Source organism: Atta colombica, unplaced genomic scaffold (assembly GCF_001594045.1).
Source record: "Atta colombica isolate Treedump-2 unplaced genomic scaffold, Acol1.0 scaffold21, whole genome shotgun sequence".
NCBI classification, from domain to species: Eukaryota; Metazoa; Arthropoda; class Insecta; order Hymenoptera; family Formicidae; genus Atta; species Atta colombica.
Window position 1 is genome coordinate 321,488 of NW_017259305.1, and position 19,722 is coordinate 341,209.

Consider the following 19,722-nt stretch of genomic DNA (forward strand, 5'->3'; position numbering starts at 1 on the left):
TAATTTTATATAATTTCACGAAAATTTAATTGAACATTTTTTTGAGATATAAAAGTTTCGTGGAGATAATCATATTTTCATTAATTGAAATCTGATTAAATGTATGATACATTGCTAAATTTATGTATCAAGAATACCCCGCAAAATAACTGCATTGCTTACACGGCAGATTCTCCTATGGGACTCGTTCCTCTCTAGGTGCTTCCTTGCTCTTTGATCTTCGAACCGTCCCACGGAATCGCTCACGTGACTTCGAGTTTAAGAGCAGTTTGCGGATCCCGAGATATACCTCCCAGAGCGGATTAATGTCAACTGAAAAAATAGACAATTCTGTTATCCGTGTAACGAGGTATATCTAGGAGTTTCTCCTGGGTATTCCCGGGTCAACAGGCAATAGAATCCCGTCGATCGGACAATCATGATCCGCGAGGATTTTAGTGAGCGAGTGGAGATATCTATCACGTCTTTGAGTCTCAGATTGATAAGAGTTGAATCGGATTATTATAACGTCTGTGCGCTGTGTCAGTTCTCTCTCTCTCTCTCTCTCTCTCTCTCTCTCTCTCTCTCTCTCTCCCTCTCTCTTTCTCTCCCTCCCTCTCCCTCTCTCTCCCTCTCCCTCTCCCTCCCTCTCCCTCTCCCTCCCTCTCTATCCTCTCTCTCTCTCTCTCCCTCTTGAAACTTCTCGCGACGCCAACAATTTCTCGGCGAAATCGGCGCTAGCGGCTGCGAGGCGGCAGGTGTTGCTCGGAAGTGAAGATGATGAAAGATGACGGGCCGTCGCCCCGGGTGAGGATCTCTCTGACTGGTGCCTTCCATCGACCCCGTCAGTTCGAGCATGAAATTACCGGGCCGACTGAGACGCGAGTGGTTGCTTGCGCGGAGATGCCGCAGGATGGGTAAACGAGATAGGGGGTTGGAGTCTGTATATATGTATATATGTGTGTACACACACACACACACACACACACACACACACACACACACACACGTGCATAGAGCGTTGATGGGTGGTGGAAGAAGAAGAGGATGGATTATGCCGATGAAGGAGGAGAAGGAGAAAGAGGAGGAAGAAGAGAAGGAGAAGAAAACGTCAGTAGAACCATCGTATGAACGCGAGAGACGTAGATAGAAAGATAGGAAGAATCCATGAGCGAGATAGAGAAGACGTGGAAAGAGCTAGAAAGAGAGAGATGTAATTATTAACTCCAGGATGAATAACATCCCGAAATTGTAGGACTTGGAGTAACGTGAGGTGCGAAGCGTTTCACGGATTCGCCCACATGACTTTGAGTTTATAGAACAGTTGAGTTAAGAACAGTTTGCGAGCATCGGGATATAGTTTCCAGAGTGGATTAATACCAGCTACCGACAAATTTTTTCTTATATACAATGATCACGAAGTATAATTTTTTGTTTTTATTGATTTTAACACTCTTTCAACTTATATCATTGTAATTGTTTTTATTTTATTGTTATAATTTTAAAATAACTATCATTTTAAAATTACTTAAAATAATTTCTCGCTAATGATAGATTGAAGACAATGATAGATTGAAGAAGATTAATTTAATGTCATACGTGAGAAGTTTCGAAAATCATTGAGTTATTGAAAAGTTTCGAGATTATTTATCACTTTAAGCGTCATATTATTTATCGAGGATTAACAAAAAGCTTGGATAACTGAGTGAATAGCTTAATCAGACTATGCCATGATTGAGAAGGGAAGGGAAGAGATGAAGGCGGAAAGAGGGGAGAGAGAGAGAGAGAAAGAGAGAGAAAGAGAGAGAGAGAGAGAGAGAGAGAGAGAGAGAGAGAAAGAAGATAAAAGGAAGGGAGTGCCAGTGAAATCAATTATTGTCATTCTAGTCTGTATAGTCACCATCCTGATGTATGTTGACTCTGTGATGTATGTTGCTCTGCTTGAGTAACACAATAATCCGTTATTCGAGCCGAGTTGCGACCTCTTCGTAACCACCTTGAAGTTTCTCTCTTCGTCTTTTCCTCTTCCTGCCACTGTTGTCTTCGTCGAATTGCTGCATTGTCTCAAAATACCATTACATCACGAGCAAGCAATTTGTCACGAATAGTGCTTATTAGGCAATTCCACGGCATCGACGCGTCTACGATGCCGTGAATTTCATTAGGATCGACCTACCGGGATTGGTATTAGGTGCCGTTCGTCTCGTTACATCAGCATTTCCGGTCGGTATGCGGCGAATCTCCGTTACTCGGCCAGGGGATCGTTTAATCCTGAAGCAATCGCTCATAATTAATCTGCGCCATGTGTCGCCTTCTTAACGAGCAGACAATGGCGATTGGAAGGCTTTCTCGGTGCCAGCTAAAGCGTTAATCTCCATTTCTTCGATGAAGGTCGACAAGGACTCCGTTCGTTCAATCCTTGAACGAGAAAACGAAGTTAGATACCTTAGCTACTGTAATGAATTTAGTGAGAGGTGACAAGAGAAGCAAACAATTTGGGCAAATCGAAAAGACGTGAAACTCGATGGAAAATCACAAGAGAGAGATTGTTAAAGTTCAATTAATCTAATATAATTTGATTTAGTAATATTTCTCTCTCTCTCTTTCTCTCTCTCTCTCTCTCTCTCTCTCTCTCCCTCTCTCTCTTTCTTGTTGGAATAAAAATAGTTTTGACTCCAAGAATAAATCAAATATAAATAAATTACCTATAAGGGCTTCCACAGTTAGTATGTAAATTATATATATTTATGAAATGATAGGATATATTTTGCAAACAATTAATATATACTTACTAATAAAGTTAACATTTTGACTCTGAATTTGAGTTCAGTTCAGTGGAAATCAAGTATAAATGTATATTCAAATATGCTATAAAAATTCTATCCGTTAACTTTCTATTCTATCCTGTAATGTTGCATCTATTTTTTCAAATTAAAAAAAAATATTTCAATAAGATTCATTCGTTTATTCGATGGCGCAATATCCCAAAGTCGGGACAGTGTCTATCTTTCATGAAGCTTTCATAACATATATTTTTTTCGGAATTAGGTTATTAATTTAATATCCAACTTCTAGCTTGAGGAATCCATTCATATATTCATCCATATATTCATTGATCCATATATTCATTGATAATATATGGGATTTATAATTTAACATCGGATACGAATAACGTTGATAATCGAAGGTCTCTTAATCATCAAGTGGAACCATTTTTGGCTCCTTAAATGCGAAAAATCGCGTATGTGGACGCAGGTGGGATTGAATCGAGGATCATATCGAGCGGCAAGCCAAGTGATGCCTCTTCAATAAAATTAGACACTTTTTTTTAGCTATTTTTATTAATCACTCGATATAACGTGTCCATAATGCGGATATTGCTCGGCGGAAACGTTATGGAATTCCTGCATTATGTAAAAGTTAGCGCGCTTCTCTTGATCTTGCGATAAAGTTGCAACTTAAATACGCGTTGCATTTCGACGAAGCGTGCGAGCGACCGTCCAGACGGTTGGGCGGTTTATGACGCTGCGATTCCGTATGATAGGAGGAAAGGGAAAAATTTTATTTCGCGGTGCCGTCTCAGTAACAGCTTGCACAAAACTGCCGGTGATATACGAGCCCACGCTCAGCTACCTGGAACGAGGCCATCCGCATTAAAAATACGCGTTCGCCATGCGCCGAAATTGATGGACGAGCCGCGCGCTACCTGTAATTATAATTATAAATCACTAGGAACGACGGACACGGGCGCGGTGGCTTATACGCGTCGCCCGCGGCGCCGAAATTTATTTGCCGAAGGGCAATTAGGAATTTGAATATGCAGCGTGGTTTTTATTCGTCGTTATGCGAAAGCACCGGCATCCAGTTTTCGGTGGGAACTCGTATTTCCTTTATGTTTTTTCTTCTACAGCGAGGAGAATTATTATAGTGGCTATACTGAATGAAATGGCGACTTGGTGGAAATATGTTTCTGATTTACAAATCTCTCTTCTCGTCTCTTGAAAGAGTTACAACTAATGATTTATCTAATTTAGTCTGGGGAATGTACAATTTTTATTACTTTATTTAATTTTATTACTTAATTTATAATAATTGTAAATATTTAATTAAAAATAATATATTTAAAAAGTGCAATTTGAAAGCGTAATGCATTTTATCAGTTAAATAACTAAATTTATTTATTTTATTTTTATATATAATTATGTAAACTCGCATTATATACATACAATTAATAATATGTACCTTAACTCATAATTATTTATACTAATTATCTTATTTTTTTATTTATTACACATTTAGATAAACTAATTCCACTTTAGAAAAATTATAATGCCTGCACGACAATAGATGTGTCTCTTTTTCTCAAGGTAGCGTAGGAAATGTTTTGAGAATTACAACGGGATGCAACGACGACACACACTTTATTTCAAATAAACTGCGTTGAAACATGAAACTCGGATTTTCTTTCCGTTTAGCAATCTCTTTCAACGAGAGATATTTCTTATTATTATCAAGGACGTGTGTAAAGTGATTCGGGCACGACCTGAGATTGCCTCCTTACAATCTTTCGCGGGGATAAATGGAGGCGGGGAGTTAAGTTTGCGAGTAGCTTAGGGATCTCGTCGTCGTCAGCTGGTACCGCAATAATCGTTGCGATTCAACGAGCAGCCCGTTCGAAGCCATCTACGAGAGTACAGTTTCTCCGGAGTTTCAGATCATTCATGGTTCTTGGACGAAAAGGCTACTTCATACACTTCCGTCGTCAGCTGGCATGGTGATAATCGTAATTCGCGAAAAAGTCGAGATCGTATGTGCAGCCGCTTCAATATCGACATTGCGATTCGGGTTTTGATATGCAGACATAGTTTGAATTGACAAAATCAAATTTGCCTTTGTTGCGCACGTAAATAAGTGTATAAATACATTCCCGCGGTCAACTTTAGATAGTGCTAACAATAATATATGTGTATAATTTCCGTTCAATTATTTTTATATGATAGTGTTGACCTGCATTTCGAAAGCTTATGTAACAAATCGCACTTAGACACTTGACTTTACACATTCAGTTAATTGAAAATAAATATTAAAAAGATGCATATTTGCCATTGCATGGCAACTATTAACTATTTTTATTTGTTGCGATAAAACCACTACTGAGACAACTAGAATAATTTGTGAGATTTATGGAGATATGTCGGAAAAAATGTATCAAGATTGATTTAAGACTAGTCCTTCTGACTAGTTATCGCGACATATTGGATCGTAACGTCAAAGCGAGAAATGAACCTTGAAGTTTCTTGCATGTCATTTGTAAAGAAGGAGAGAAATGGAGAGAGAGAGAGAGAGAGAGAGAGAGAGAGAGAGAGAGAGAGAGAGAGAGAGAGAAAGAAAGAATTTGGATAAAAACAAAATAATAAGATCGCTTTAAAATACTTGTAAAAAAATACAAAAATATATCCTCTCCCTCCTCCTCCTCCTCTAATAAATAATCATAAAAGTGAAATAAAAATAGATATAAAAATCATAATAATATGCTTATACTAAACTTATAAATAAATAAAAAGTCTTTCTTTTCGTACATCTAATAAATTATGAATTAAGGTAAGATTCGATTGCACCAACATTACTTTGACCTTTTAAGCGAGGCTTAAAACTCTCTCTATTTCTCTCTCTCTCTCTCTCTCTCTCGGCTTTAAAGAGAGAAACAAAGTCAAAGTAATATTGGTGCAATCGGGCTTAAAAAGGTTAAGTGCTCTTTGTTCTTTGTTATCAAATATTTTCTTAATTACAAATTAAGGAAAAAAACTTGAGAAATGCATACATGTAACATTGATGTATTGTAAAATGATCTCTTACTTTTGGTTTATTGTCATAAATGTGTATTTTGGGAAATTATCGTTTCCAAATTCGCGATTTTAGATATGAAATTTCCACAAAGAGTAAGGAAAGATCAGGAAAGGCACTCGACAAGAGGAAATCGAAGGAGAGAGCGCTCGCTTCTCCCTAATTTGGCGCTTTCGATAAATTTAACAAGCTCGTCACGAAGGAAGGAAGGGCTCTGTGTGTCCGGGCACGGTGCCAGAGGTTCTTGGCGCGTTCGCACAGCCGCGACACCATTACCGTCCCGAGGTGGACCCGGGTGTCTCCTGGGAAACGTTCGAGACACGCCGGATCGTCGACGACGTCCACTTGGATAATACGGTTCCTTTTCTTTCCACCTTCTGGTTCCTTCCCCTGCCTTCCTCGCCGATTGTAGTCGAACTCTTGCAGACTGACATCGTTAGGATGTCTTCTACTATGTCGAAACCGGTCGTGTGATCCCTGCGCGTCCCGCTTGTGCTGTCATCGTTCGTAAAATTCGCCCTCGTGGTACCAACGCGCGCGTTCGCCGAATAGAAAACACGTCGATTACTGTTCAGGGTTGCACGTACGTTCTACGAAAGGTCCTTTTCCGATGCAAAACAGGTCGAACGTACTACTGCTGGTCGTACGTCCTGTTCGTTTGCAGTGTTTCCTCTGTGATGGATAGAAATGAAAGGCCGGGGCTCAATAACATGCTAAGTCATACGACGAAAAGCCGCCTGAGACACTCTAGGTGACTATGTTTATTAACAGGCTCGATTATGTTTTCGATCGGAAACTCTTGTCTCTTTGTTACAAGCGATACGTTGAGGGCTGAACGGATGCAAGGGAAAATGTCAGTGTCGGGATACGTGTACATATATAACAGCAATCTAGATACATAGTATGTAAAACTAGTTTATGCATAATCTAAATTTTAAGTGTGTTGTGGTGCGTCTTTATCGTCTGCCTACTTAAATTACATATAAAGTGATAGTTTAGCTGCTTTATCCGCAGACTATGCATAAAATAACACTATCTCATGACGCACACGTCAAACATGCCATTATCTCAAATAATTTACAGTATAAATAACGTAAACTTTCCTGATTAGATTTCTTATCACAACCGCGGTAATTTTGTTAAATCTCAGTATTATTTTACTTTAATTGTGATGAATATTGATATATCGCATTTGTTATTAAGAAGATTAAAGTAGAATAATATAAAAAGTTTACAAAGAAGAGATTTAGCATAAATGACAAAGATATCTAATAGTTCGAATTTTTAAACTTTGTAAACATTACATTTTTTAAATACCAAATTAATCACTTGACTTAAATTATTTGAATGTCAATATTTTGATTTTTAAATAAAAATAGAACGAAAAAAGGAAAAATTAAAATGTAAAAGTCAAAGCAATGTTTTCTAATCGAGATCTAGAAAGATCTCGAAGGAAGAGGCACTGGAAGCCAGGCGATTTCATCATTGCGCGCATAATCCAGATCAAGTTTTAACAAAATCAATAAAGCTACGGTAAGTCGATGCGGAGGCCGTGAATTTCGTAGTTTAAAATTCAAAGGTTAGCAGAAGTCATTTTGATAGAAGTTCTCAGAACTCGGCACACGTACGTTAGGAACTGGTACTATCGGCCATCGTCGTTTCGCATGACGACAATGTCGACGACAACAACGATGACGACTATGACGGCGATTCAGTCCGATTTTGATGCCTCTTTCGCTATTCTCTGATTCTTTTCAGTTTGACTCTCACGGTCGTCTTGCCGTGGAAGGCAAATTGCTCGATAACTTTTGCTACGGCCGTGCGTCACTGGTGCCCGAAACTTTCCCGTAAAGTCAGGCGTCGTCTCAGAACCATGCAGCAGCTGCTGTGCTGTCGCCGCTGTTACGTGCACAGCGTGTTCACTGTAGAGCACAATAGGAATTTGACTGCATGATAGATATTAGGTATATGTATAATAACAAACTGTGCCAAAAGTGCATAATATTGATTTATGATATAAAGTTCTTTCAAGGCGGATTAAAGAATGTGATATGTTACACACACACACGCGCGCGCGCGTGTAAATAAACATAAATACAAAATACATAAATATTAAACAAAATAGGAATATTTCGATTTATTAAAAAAATCAAAAATTAAACTGATATTTTGCACAAAAAATTATTCTAAGCAAAAGAAGTTTTATTTTAAACCGATATTTTGTGAAAAATCGCTACTTTTTCAGCAAAAAGTCGGGTCAAATCGATTTCTCGCAAAAACCGATTTTAGCGAATCGATTCTTAGCTTATTTCTTAAAACGTCTTTGAAAAAGTGTCTTTGAAATCGTAATATGAATATACAACCGAGAAACAAAAGTTTTATATGGTTTCAGCTAGATCTTAGTGCTTAAATCTTAAATAAAGTTTGAATTTTATATACATATTCATCTTATAAATTACACCAAAATCAATTTTCAGACTTAAAACGCAATTATAAACAGAACTAGAGTAGTAATATCGCAAATTAAATTGATAAGTAATTTGATAAATAATAAATAATAGATATCTTAAAAGAATATAAGAAACAAAAAAAATGAAAAAATATATATGATATATATATAAATTACTTTAATCTGGGCGTAAGCACTTGATTTTTTTATGTAAACGATTACTTGGGATATTTTTAAACTCCAATGAAAATTATTATTATTATTAGCAATTATTATTATTATATACATTACTAATTGTACATTACTAATTGTTTTTCGATTTATTAGTATTTAAAAATATTATGAATATAAATTTTTTAAAAACGTAAGTATAAAAATCAAACGGAATGAAATTAATAACGCGTTCAATACTTTGTTGTGATATCTTTAAAAAAATAAAGATTATATTTATATAATGATTATTTATTGAAAATTTCAATGGAATTGCATATTTAAAGGTCCTCAATGAATATTTAATACAATATAGCTATAACAAGGAAGAAAATATATTAAACATTTATATGAAACAATAATTGGTGACTATTTCCGAATTAAACGGAAAAAAGAAAATATAATATTTATTTCCAAATATATGAAATAATTTTAATTTATTAAATATTTTCTATGACATCTGAGAGCCTAAAGAAAGAGATTGTTACTATGGAAGAACAAGTTTCATAAAAGTATATTAATATCTTGAAACTAGATCAGTCAATGTCACTGTGCGGTTTGCACACTGTGGGACACACTCTGAACTCGTGACATTTCCTTGGTTCACTTCCGAGCGGCAAAATTAAATTAGCTGTTCTAACTTTGCGGTATTATTGCTTTATGTAACACGTTTTCATCCACGCTCTCAGTGGGATCACGTCCTCGCGGAATTCAGACTCTCTGGAATTCTTTCAGAATACCCAGTGCATACGCACGTACATCGTAAGATCCATAAGCGTCTCTCGAGTTCATTTCGCAGAGACTTAATAAACGTTTTACGCGCACAGGAGAGGATTGCGATGTTTTTCATAAGTTACATCCTAAGGAAGAACACGAGATCGCAGAATGTGAAACAATATCGCCGGCTCTGTGCACGTCCCAAATTTCGGGCGGCAAGCCTTTTCGGTCTGTTGCTAAAAGCAAAACCGGAGGATGGAGAAGCAAGAGGATCGTGAACGAGGTGACCGTGAAAGAGAATGGAAATGCACGAGGGGAATAGTGAATTTTCTCGTGTCGTCCAATTTTGAGGCAACGAGGAAGGGATAAGAGCATTGAGAGCTCGAGAAGAGGGGACGAATGTAAGAACAGAAGACGGAAGAACCAGGAGCAAGGAAAGAGAAAAGTTGGTCTTGTCAATCGTTGAAAAGGTGTGCAGTTGGGGGTAATCTCGTAGGAGAGGGAAATCAGGACAATTTCTTGAGAGTCGATAAATTCTTTCCTTACCTTGCTACTTTCACATTCTCTCTCTTTTCTCTCTCAATTGCACTCTGTTACACTTGTCGGTAACATACATGTAGCATGTGAGAGAAAAAGTGTAGAAGTAGAGCTGCTTCGAGTGAAGTGAAAATTGCTCGAACCATTCAAAAGGATTGACCTTATGTGCCATCTTTTATTCTCGTCGTCATTCGCGAATACGTGTAAATGCAATAAATCCACAGCAAACTTTTTCTATGTTGATTGTTGCTTTTTTCGTATTTTTAATAAGATTTTAATTTTAAATATGTGTATCTATATTAAACTATTCGAGATAACAAACAGAGATGAAAAAAGATAGATAAAGACACTTAAAAGCTGATGTCATAGAAAATAAAATAAAAAATAATGTTTGTAGCTAAAATATTACAAAAAACTATTATTTCCATATCTGAAAATAAATATAGCATGGAAGCTAATTAAATAAAAAAAAAATTGTCATAGCATAAAGGTAAGTTAGCAATTTATGAAAAGAGAAGAAGAGATCATGAAAGGAGATTTGATACGCCGAGAACGGAAAACTAGTCTCGGAGAAAACCTTCGATAGTTTAATCCGTCCGGTTTTTCAGAAGTGCTAGATAAACGCGCGGGATTAGCGAGGAGGAACGAGCGAGATAAAGTTGGAATAAGACAGAGAGGTTGCGATCGAGCACGGGTCTTATAAAATGTAGTACGACAGTGACGACGAAGAGCAAGGGCGGGAAAGTGGAAAAGGATCGGAAAAGGAATTCGTTAAAGGAAAGACTGGAGAAGTGGGATCTTTTTACTCCGAGCGTCATTGTGCTAAAACGACGAAATGCAATTACAATATAAGTAGATCTTTATATGGAGTGCTTAAACAATACTCCGTGAGCAGCATTGAATTATTATTTTCTCTAATGTCGATTAAATGAGTAGGTGAAGTTAGGTACTAAAAACAGGTTTTACTCCGAATGTACCCATATATTGTAGCATGTAGGGTTTTTACAATCGGCCCAGTACTGGAATGTTTTAAATTATTTTCTCAGTATTTCTGAAAAGTATCTCAATTCGTATAAAATGTCTGAGAAATTTTTTTAAAAAGATTCTGCGCCAGTAGTGATCCAATACTGAATCAATATTGATTGCCATAGTTCAGGTACTGGACCAGTACTGGATCATTACTGGCGCAGAACTTTTTAAAATAATTTTTCAGACATTTTATAAGAATTGAGATACTTTTCAGAAATATTGAGAAAATAATTTGAAAAATTCTGTTTTATAGATATTTTTAGATAAAATTCTATAGTATATATAAAATTTATTTCAAAAGAAATATTATGCTCTCTTTGGAGTCTTACCTAAGAAAAAAAAAATATCATTGGACAATCTTTTGATGCCTGCGCCTTTTATTCCCTCAATGATTTTTAAATTCGAGAAATGAATTTAAAAACGAATTAACTTGCTATGTCCCTCTGGTGGCAATGTCACGTACTGCTCGACATAATTATTTGCTGGCTCAGCACTGGTTAGGAGAACGTTAACCGACAGCCGTAGTATTGGCCAAGCGTTCTCATCTTAACGCCGGACTTGTCTGCGTATATAGAAAGCCAGTAATTTGCTGGCCCAGCTGTATTATCACTGGCTTCAGTGCTACACTAATAACTGATGTAATCATCAGTGAATATATTTATTGTTTTTCTGTAATAATATACTGATTTATTTTTAGAGGTTATGATTTTTTGCAGATTCTATAAAAACCATAATTTCTAAAAATGAATAAATGTGTGTGTGTGTATGTGTGTGTGTGTGTGTGTGTGTGTGTGTGTGTGTGTGTGTGTGTGTATTATTACTGAAAAATAGTACAATAAATATATTCGCTGATACTACAGTTATAAGTGTAGCACTAAAGTCAATGATAATAAATTATTAGAGATAATTCACTTTTAGAGAATATATAGGATATTTTAATAATTAATAATGATAAACACATGTAATACAATAATATAAGCATAACCCACTTGAATTTATATTTTAATATTTCAAACATAACTTTATTTCTTATTCCGATTTTCTTGCACGATTTGTCGACATTGCTACTATTACGAAAATGGAATGTCTTGTTCTTAAGAATAGCGATTTGAACGGACTAGAAGTTCGTACTTATTCTTCGTTTTTTTCACCTTTTATCGAGTTCTTCCCTTCGTAACACTAGCCCACTTTCTTTCTACGCGCTTAGGAAAGTAATCAAACTTTTTCTTCACGCAAATTGCGCGAAGAAATCGACTGCTTCGCAATGACGGCGTTAAAGAATGAAAGAGAAAGATAGAGAGAAGGGGAGAGAAAAAAGAGAAAGACAGAGAATGTAGGAAGGGGGATATAGGGTGCTCGAGTGATAAGAGGCAAATCGAACTCTCGAGGCGGCCGATTGGTAAAGCGTGCGGACAATGAAAGAGTAAGTCAGCCGAGTTGTCTAATACATATTAATGAGAGCTAGAGAGTCCGCAAAACTCGGCTTCCATTTCGATGGCGGTAATTCCGCACAAGTGTTTAGCCTAAAATGACTAGACGTGCTGCTTTAATCAGTATCACAATTCAAACATTAGAGATTCGTTAATAATGGACATATTTCAAAGGGATAATTGCTTTTCTAAACAAAATATAATTTATGCTCTTTTGAGCAATTCCATAAATGCGAGTTGATTAATTTTTAATTTTTGTTTATGTTGCCGATACACGATTGCTAGTTTCGACGTACGAGAATTAACGATGTTGTCTTTCCATGATATTTTCATTTTCAAATTGCTTTAGAATCTCGAAACTGCGATATAAAGTCACGAAGAGCATCTAGTACATTCTATATTAAATATGCAAAGTGTCGGCGTAGCTTTTGCAGCGTTAGCGAGCGAATCTCGTTGCCGACAAATTGGGACGCGTTTAAGAATCTGTCGTGCTTTCCGAGGGAAAGCGTCGTAAGGGCGTCGTGCCGTGACATTTCGCACGAGCCAAGGTGAGGCGTGATCCGAGGGTGCTTGCGGAAGAACCTGACGAGTACTGGGTAAGTCGGGTAAGTCGGGTAGAACTGCCTAATGCATGTTGATAAGGCAGAACGTAGCTCTCGTTCGTCACACACGGCAGTAAGATCGACCGACCGCTTCAAATGGCTTTTTAGATTCTCTTTGTTAGTATCGCAATCAAAAAGTAACAGCTGTATCTTTTTCATAATAAATACATTTATCATTTGATAGAAACAAAATCTGATAAATCCGTGATATATATATTAATAACTTTTTTAATTTTTTTTTATTTTTACGGAATACAATGAATTATTAATAATAAGTAGTATTTTCAACATGTATTATTTTGAATATAAATATATTTTGTAGAAATGTTCAGAAATGTATAGAAAGTAACCATAGAAGCATCAAGAAGTATTTTGTTATATTTGTTTGAATTACATATACATACTTTAATATACGACTTTATATGACATATGATCTTAATGTGCTGTATCAATTAAATTATTTATTAAGAAAATCGACCAAGAAATAAATACTTATTTATATTAAAAAAATATTAAGCATCAAGATCCTCTTTGATCGAATATGGTCTTCTTACTTATTCGATCAAAGAGGGTCTTGATGTTTAATAATATTTTTTTGTGATTCTTATAATTTTCAATTTAAATAACTGAAATTCGTATGAAAAATATTATTAAGCATCACTTTGACTGAATATGGCTTTCTTTGCTTATTTAAATTATTTATATTAAAGATTATATAATTTGTAGAAAAAAGATAAAAAATCGATATTTTTCAGTTGTCAAAACATATACATGTATGTAAAGTCATATTTACATTACAATTTTACACTATTGTAACGTGAATCTTTATATTACATAGTTTGTAAAAATATGTAAGAAAAAGAAGAAATATATCATAATGTATATACGAAATGAGATTAATTGTGAGATTAATTGTCTTCTTAAAGTCTCCTATCTTATAATATATATACCAAATGAGATAGAAGAATCATTTTCGAGATGATACACTAGATTCGCACAATCGTGATTGTTCCCGATCTTCGAAAATGGATATTGGATACACTGCTTTGATTTTATACTGAACGCGGGGCGGTAACGCTGGGCTTATTCGGAAATTACATTCGTTCCCGGCGGATGTTCTTCCTTCGGATTATTGCTTGCGCTTACAATACTTCTTTCTCTTCCTCTTTCCTCCATCACCTCGTACGCTTTCATTTTCTCGTTGATCGCCCTTTCTTTCAGATCAACAACATCTTTCCTGCTAACCTCTCCTTTTTCCAGTCATGTTCCATAGGTGTTCCTTTAAGACACGTCTTAGTAGAAAATATTTCTCATTCTCTCTCTTCCTCCATGTATAATCCTACATAAATCCTTCATAAATACAATTCACACTCTTTTAAATCCTCCTCCTCCTTTCGCATTCTTTCATCATACTGCTCATGTAATCTACGCTTTTATATAACGTCTTTCTATGCATGAATTGTCGATCACATTATTTATGGCGTCTATTTCTAATTATATTTACGAAATTATAAAAACTTGATTAATAGAAATTTTACTAATTGAAAAAAAAAGATTAGTTATATCAATGATTAAATTTATATTAATTTATTATTTCATTATTAATAAAATAATGAAAATATGTAATATCACGATTCTATTTAACGATAATATTAATAGTTTCTGTTATTTAACGGTTTTATCAATTCACGTTACAGTAAAACATTAAAATGAAAGAACATTATATGTGGATATGTCAAAAGAACAATGTCACAATTGTATCTCTAATTGAGATCTACGCACGTCATTCTAACAGAACTGACACATATATTTATAGGTCGCAGATTTTGTAAAATAAATTTATTTTAATGGTACCAAATGCGCCGTTGTTTATTCCCAACTGGCAAATTTATCATGAATTAAATCTTCTCGCCGCATTTGAATTCATTTACCGTCAATCTTCAGTGTTATTTATTTCAACCTGGACTACTCCATCATTCTCCCTACTCTTTGGAAATCCGTTTCAAATTCCCGAAAGATTCTTCATTCACCTTCGTACTTTTGTTCTTTTCTCATTTTATCATATTTTTTTCGTCTTTATTAGCATGCCGTCGCCATTATCGCCCAAGGGAAATTCCCAACTTCTCCCTATAAACTCGATCTTTTTACGCATTCATAATTTTCTCCTGAATTCTGAAAAATGTGGGTTATATAAGCGATTTAAATTGCTTCTCTGTGACGTAAAGGTAATAAAAAGACTTCGTTTCATATCTCCTCTGAAAAACGTGAAATGGACATATTCCACCATGCTACTAAAGTCAGCCATTTTTGTTCGTTCGTTCGCGAGACTCGAGGTTCACGACTCGAGAAGCCGTGAGTTATTCCGGTAACTGAACGAGTTACTCTTCGAAGACCAGGAAGAATCGAGAGAAAAGACGATGGTGCAAGGAAAGGATCAGAGAGAAACGAGGGACGGGAGGACAGCCGCGAGGCGACGAAAAGAGAAGGAGCTTCGACTAGGCGTTTCACATGGTAATCCCCTCATGAATATCCTCAAAGGACCCCCTTCCTCCACACACGCATACGCACACGCACGCATTCGCGCACCGTCGAGCTTGAGGGCTTGTAAGGCGGAAGACATAGACATATCACTGCTCGCATTTATACATCCGGCCGGTAATGCGAGCAGGAGGAAGGAGGAAGAAGAAACGGAGTTGCGAATACGAGGTTGATGCCGGCGTAAGACCCCTCTCATTCGATTAGATCGAAGCAAAAGCGTTGGTGACACGCTTGCTCGTCGTAACCGAGTAATGTGATTAAAACTCCAATGTCGGAGCTCCTAGTCGTCAACGTCGAGTGCCTTTCCACGGACAAAGTCATATTTCCACGAAAACCATTGTCGAAAATACGATCGTTGACATTTCTTCGCAGCTTTAGTCGTGTTTTTTTTTTTTTTTTTAATAAATAGCTGACGTGAAAAACGTATTTATCTATTCTGATTACGTAATAACTTTTAATAAATTTAGAAAGTTAATAAAATGAGAGAATTATATTCACATTAATTAGGGATACATAAGAAAAGAGTAATTATACTTTTTATTGTATAATATACAATGAAATATAATATTTGTATTCAGTATTTTATTATATATTTATATGTAAAGCTATAACTAAAATATAAAAAGCATTTTATGTCAGTTATGAAATAAAATTGTTCACTCGATATATCGAACGGGTTTCATCGATGGATAAGCAAAGGAACATTGAAAGCTTCAAAGTACGCGAGCTTTTCCTTCCGCGGCGCATTTTCTCTCTACGTTGATTCGGAGGGTATTCGATTAACGAGCTGGCTCGAGCATTTCCCGGCAGTCGAATATACGGGGTCCCGGTCATGGTGGCCCCCCTCGAAAAATATGAGACGGCAGGGCTGTTCTTGTGCAAAGAGAAGCAGAGGAGCTGCAGAGAGAGGGAATGCACAGGGTGGAAAGCAACGGGGCAAAGCGTTCTTTCACATGCTAATCCACCAGGCAGGCTGCGCTCATGAATACCTATGGTCAAAGCGCGCCTTTCTGTCCTTTTCCTTCCTTCCTCTTTTGCTCTCCACTCGCATCGCTATTTTTCCCTGTTCTCTCGCTCTCGTTGTATACACGTTGTCTCAAAACTTTCGCACTTTCTCCCGACCGCAGATAGTAGAAGGGAAATTGGGCGGAATTGGTACAGGTTGTTTCGATGTCGAGACGTCAATAACTCGTGAGTGCTCGAACATAAACGATTTTAACTAAATAAATTTAGTCGCAGAATGGGCGCGGGGATAACGGCGACATATTCTCTTCGTTTAATTGAAAATAAAATAAATTTTTTAAATCAATTTTTATTTTAATAGAGTTTTAATTAAAGATTTAACTGTCACAATGTATTTAACATTGACTTTTTTAAGTCATGAAAAAAGATAAACTTTTCTTACTAAGTGGAAGTCCATGTTTAGAAATCGACAGAAATCGATCAAAATAGTCTTTTTTCCCCATTTTTTTTGTGTCCTTCAGTTTCCCCAATTTTCTTTTTTCTTTCCCTGTTCCTCCCTTCCTTGTATCTTCCTGCCTCTACCTTTTGCAACCACCCCTTTCGAGCCTACAAGAGAATTCTCCTCTGTATAGTTAACGTTTCCTCTCTCCTTCCTTGCGCGCGAAATAGAGAACGCAGCAAGAAAGGCCCCCGGGAGAAATGGCGGCGCTTTGTGTCCCGAATTTGTGCCGCGCTGTTCTCTATGCTCCTTTACGAGGGACGATAAGTCAGGGGTGGCTCTCATCCTTTACCCTTCTTCCCACCCACTACGACCCTTTCTCTACCGACCTGCCGCTTCTATTCTCGCCTACACGTAAAATTATCGCGACCGCACTTAGAATAACGCGATCGTATCTGCGTCCGGTTCGACTTTAAGCGTATCCATTAAATATTACCCGTCCTTAAACCGTTTTAGACGCAAGGAATAATCTTCACATTACATTCCACCATAGTGAAGATGTTTACGGCCACATCTGATAATTGCATCCACATTTATATAATGCGCGAACATGATTTTGATCGATTTAAAATTTGTATTAGTGTGAAATTGATACAGCAAATTATGCATCATGATCTGAATGCTGATTCTGAAATTTATTCGGATTTATTTATAGGACAAATTACCTTTTCTATTTAATGCCACAAAAAGAATTTGTTTTTTATACATCATTTTTATTATATCAACAGTTTATCATTAAGATTCATTACTCACATCGTTAGAAGTTGGAATCATTGTTAGAATCGGTGTAATTTATTCGTATAAATTCTATATTTAAATAATTGCACACGCGTGCGCGCGCACACGCACACCCACACGCACACCCACACGCACACACACACGCACACACACACACGCGCGCGCGCGCGCGCGCACACACATGCACGCACGCACAAGTCAATATTTTGTATTAAATTGTTTTATATATTGTATTTACAAAAATGTTACGTCATAAAATTGTTATGTCATAAAATGAAAGAAACATTCAATCATTTTATATTATTTATTTTTACAAATGCAAAATTTCGGAAAATTACATTGTCATAGAGACGCACTTAATTATTATGGCACCAAAATTAACATCCTAGTCATCACACATGAACTTTCAGGAATCCCCTTTGTTTCTATACACACCGGATACGAGTAATAACGTTGCCTATTCATTGTTTGAACTTTATCATGTTTATCCTCAGGAGAGTCATACCTGTATATATAAATAGATCTCTCTCTCTCTCTCTCTCTCTCTCTCTCTTTCTCCCTTTTTCTACCTGTCCTATTTTGTCCTTCTATCTACCGTAGAATCATCGCCGCAGAAGCCGAAAAACGCCGCGGTCGTTCAATTTCATCTCGCGTGCACTGCGTAATTGGGATCATGCTCAGCGGGCTCGTTGTCGAGAATTTAGTTTTCGATTCGCGGTGTGCCGCGATCTATATGTACGCGCATCAGCCAAGTTGCAATGTGGCAAGATAGTAAAAGGGATATATATATATATATAGAGAGAGAGAGAGAGAGAGAGAGAGAAAGGGGAGGGGGGACAAAAAACAGGAGTGGATGGATTCCTGCGACGAAATGACCGAGGTGGGGGAGGGGGGAAGAGAAGGACTGGCCGAAAGAAGAGGGTTAAAAGAGGTAACGTAGAGAAGTGTAGAGAGTCGAAGAGCTAGAACGGGGGCGGCGGATGCAGAAGTGGAGGGCGCGAAAGGGATGGCTATCCCACGTGCTGCGCTCCCATGCATAGAGAGGGCTCATGTTTCCCTAATGCAGCCCGATAAATATTTAAGCATAACGTAATCGGTCGGATTATCCCGAGAGCGCGAGACGAGGATGTGGTGAATGCGCGGATGCGCGCGCGCGAGAGAGAGAGAGTGAGAGAGAGAGATGGAGGGATGAGGAAGAGAAAGATAGGATGTACCAAAACGAGGACGCAATCTGTAATGCGCTTGAGCGTACAGCAGTTGTCTCGCGAAATGGCGTCTTTCGCAATCTCGTATATACGCCATGTACTACGATCGAGATCGAAATTTGTCCGCTTTCCGTTCACGATGGAAATTCGCGAGGAGCTTGAAGGTAGAAAATGGCAGTGGAAACTTTATAGCTGCGCTGCAATTGCATGATGCATATTGAAAAGGGCAATTGTTCTTCATCTCGAACATCTGTTCTTTATCTCTGAACATGCGTAAATAGAAAATCATGAGTGCGTTACAAGAAAATTTTTCTAGGATTTTGCCTCCATTGCGAGAGTGTTTCTTAGTGAAATCGAAATATTTTTTTCCAATTATAACTTTTATGTTTCTTTATACAATCGTAGTTTTTAAAATTAGTGCGTATCATTTTATTTTGTGTCATTTTATTTTGATAGTATTTTTAATAGAATGAAACAAAATGAAATTGCGAAGTAGAAGTAAATTATTAAAGTTATCTTGCGTAAATTGCTAAACTTTCTCGATCGATTTGTTGTATTTCATTGCGTGATACTTGATTAACTCTTTTTTAATCGACTTTATGGAGAATCCAAACGTGTCACCCAGTTCTATTCATTCAATATGCGAACAAAAATTACGTGTCTATTGGAGAGTTAATCGCTGCGACACATAGCGGATTGTAAATTGTACAGTCGACATTTCCAATTTCGCGAGTCCGACGTGCGCAAAGAACACGACGGATCACTGACATCTCGTTTCGGTATTGACGCCCTTTTCGATTGTGATACACACTCGTGGGCAATGCAACCCCCTCGGCTGGACGTTTACAGGACACCGGAACCCCCCGGAGGTTGCCTGTCCGTCGTGTCACGTCTAACCGAGGCGAAATTTTCGTTGAGGGGATGAGAGGGATAGACGGTGATGCGACGGTCAACGAGAAAGAGATATATATATATATATATA

General features: G+C 37.1%; 1 protein-coding gene and 1 pseudogene across 1 annotated transcript in view; one reads left to right on the forward strand and one right to left on the reverse strand.

The window, feature by feature from the left end:
* Positions 1 to 19,722, forward strand: part of LOC108687612 (RNA-binding protein Musashi homolog Rbp6) — a 453,571-nt gene that overhangs the window by 59,523 nt on the left and 374,326 nt on the right. The window lies entirely within an intron of this gene.
* On the reverse strand, positions 176 to 2,267 carry LOC108687613 (annotated as a pseudogene).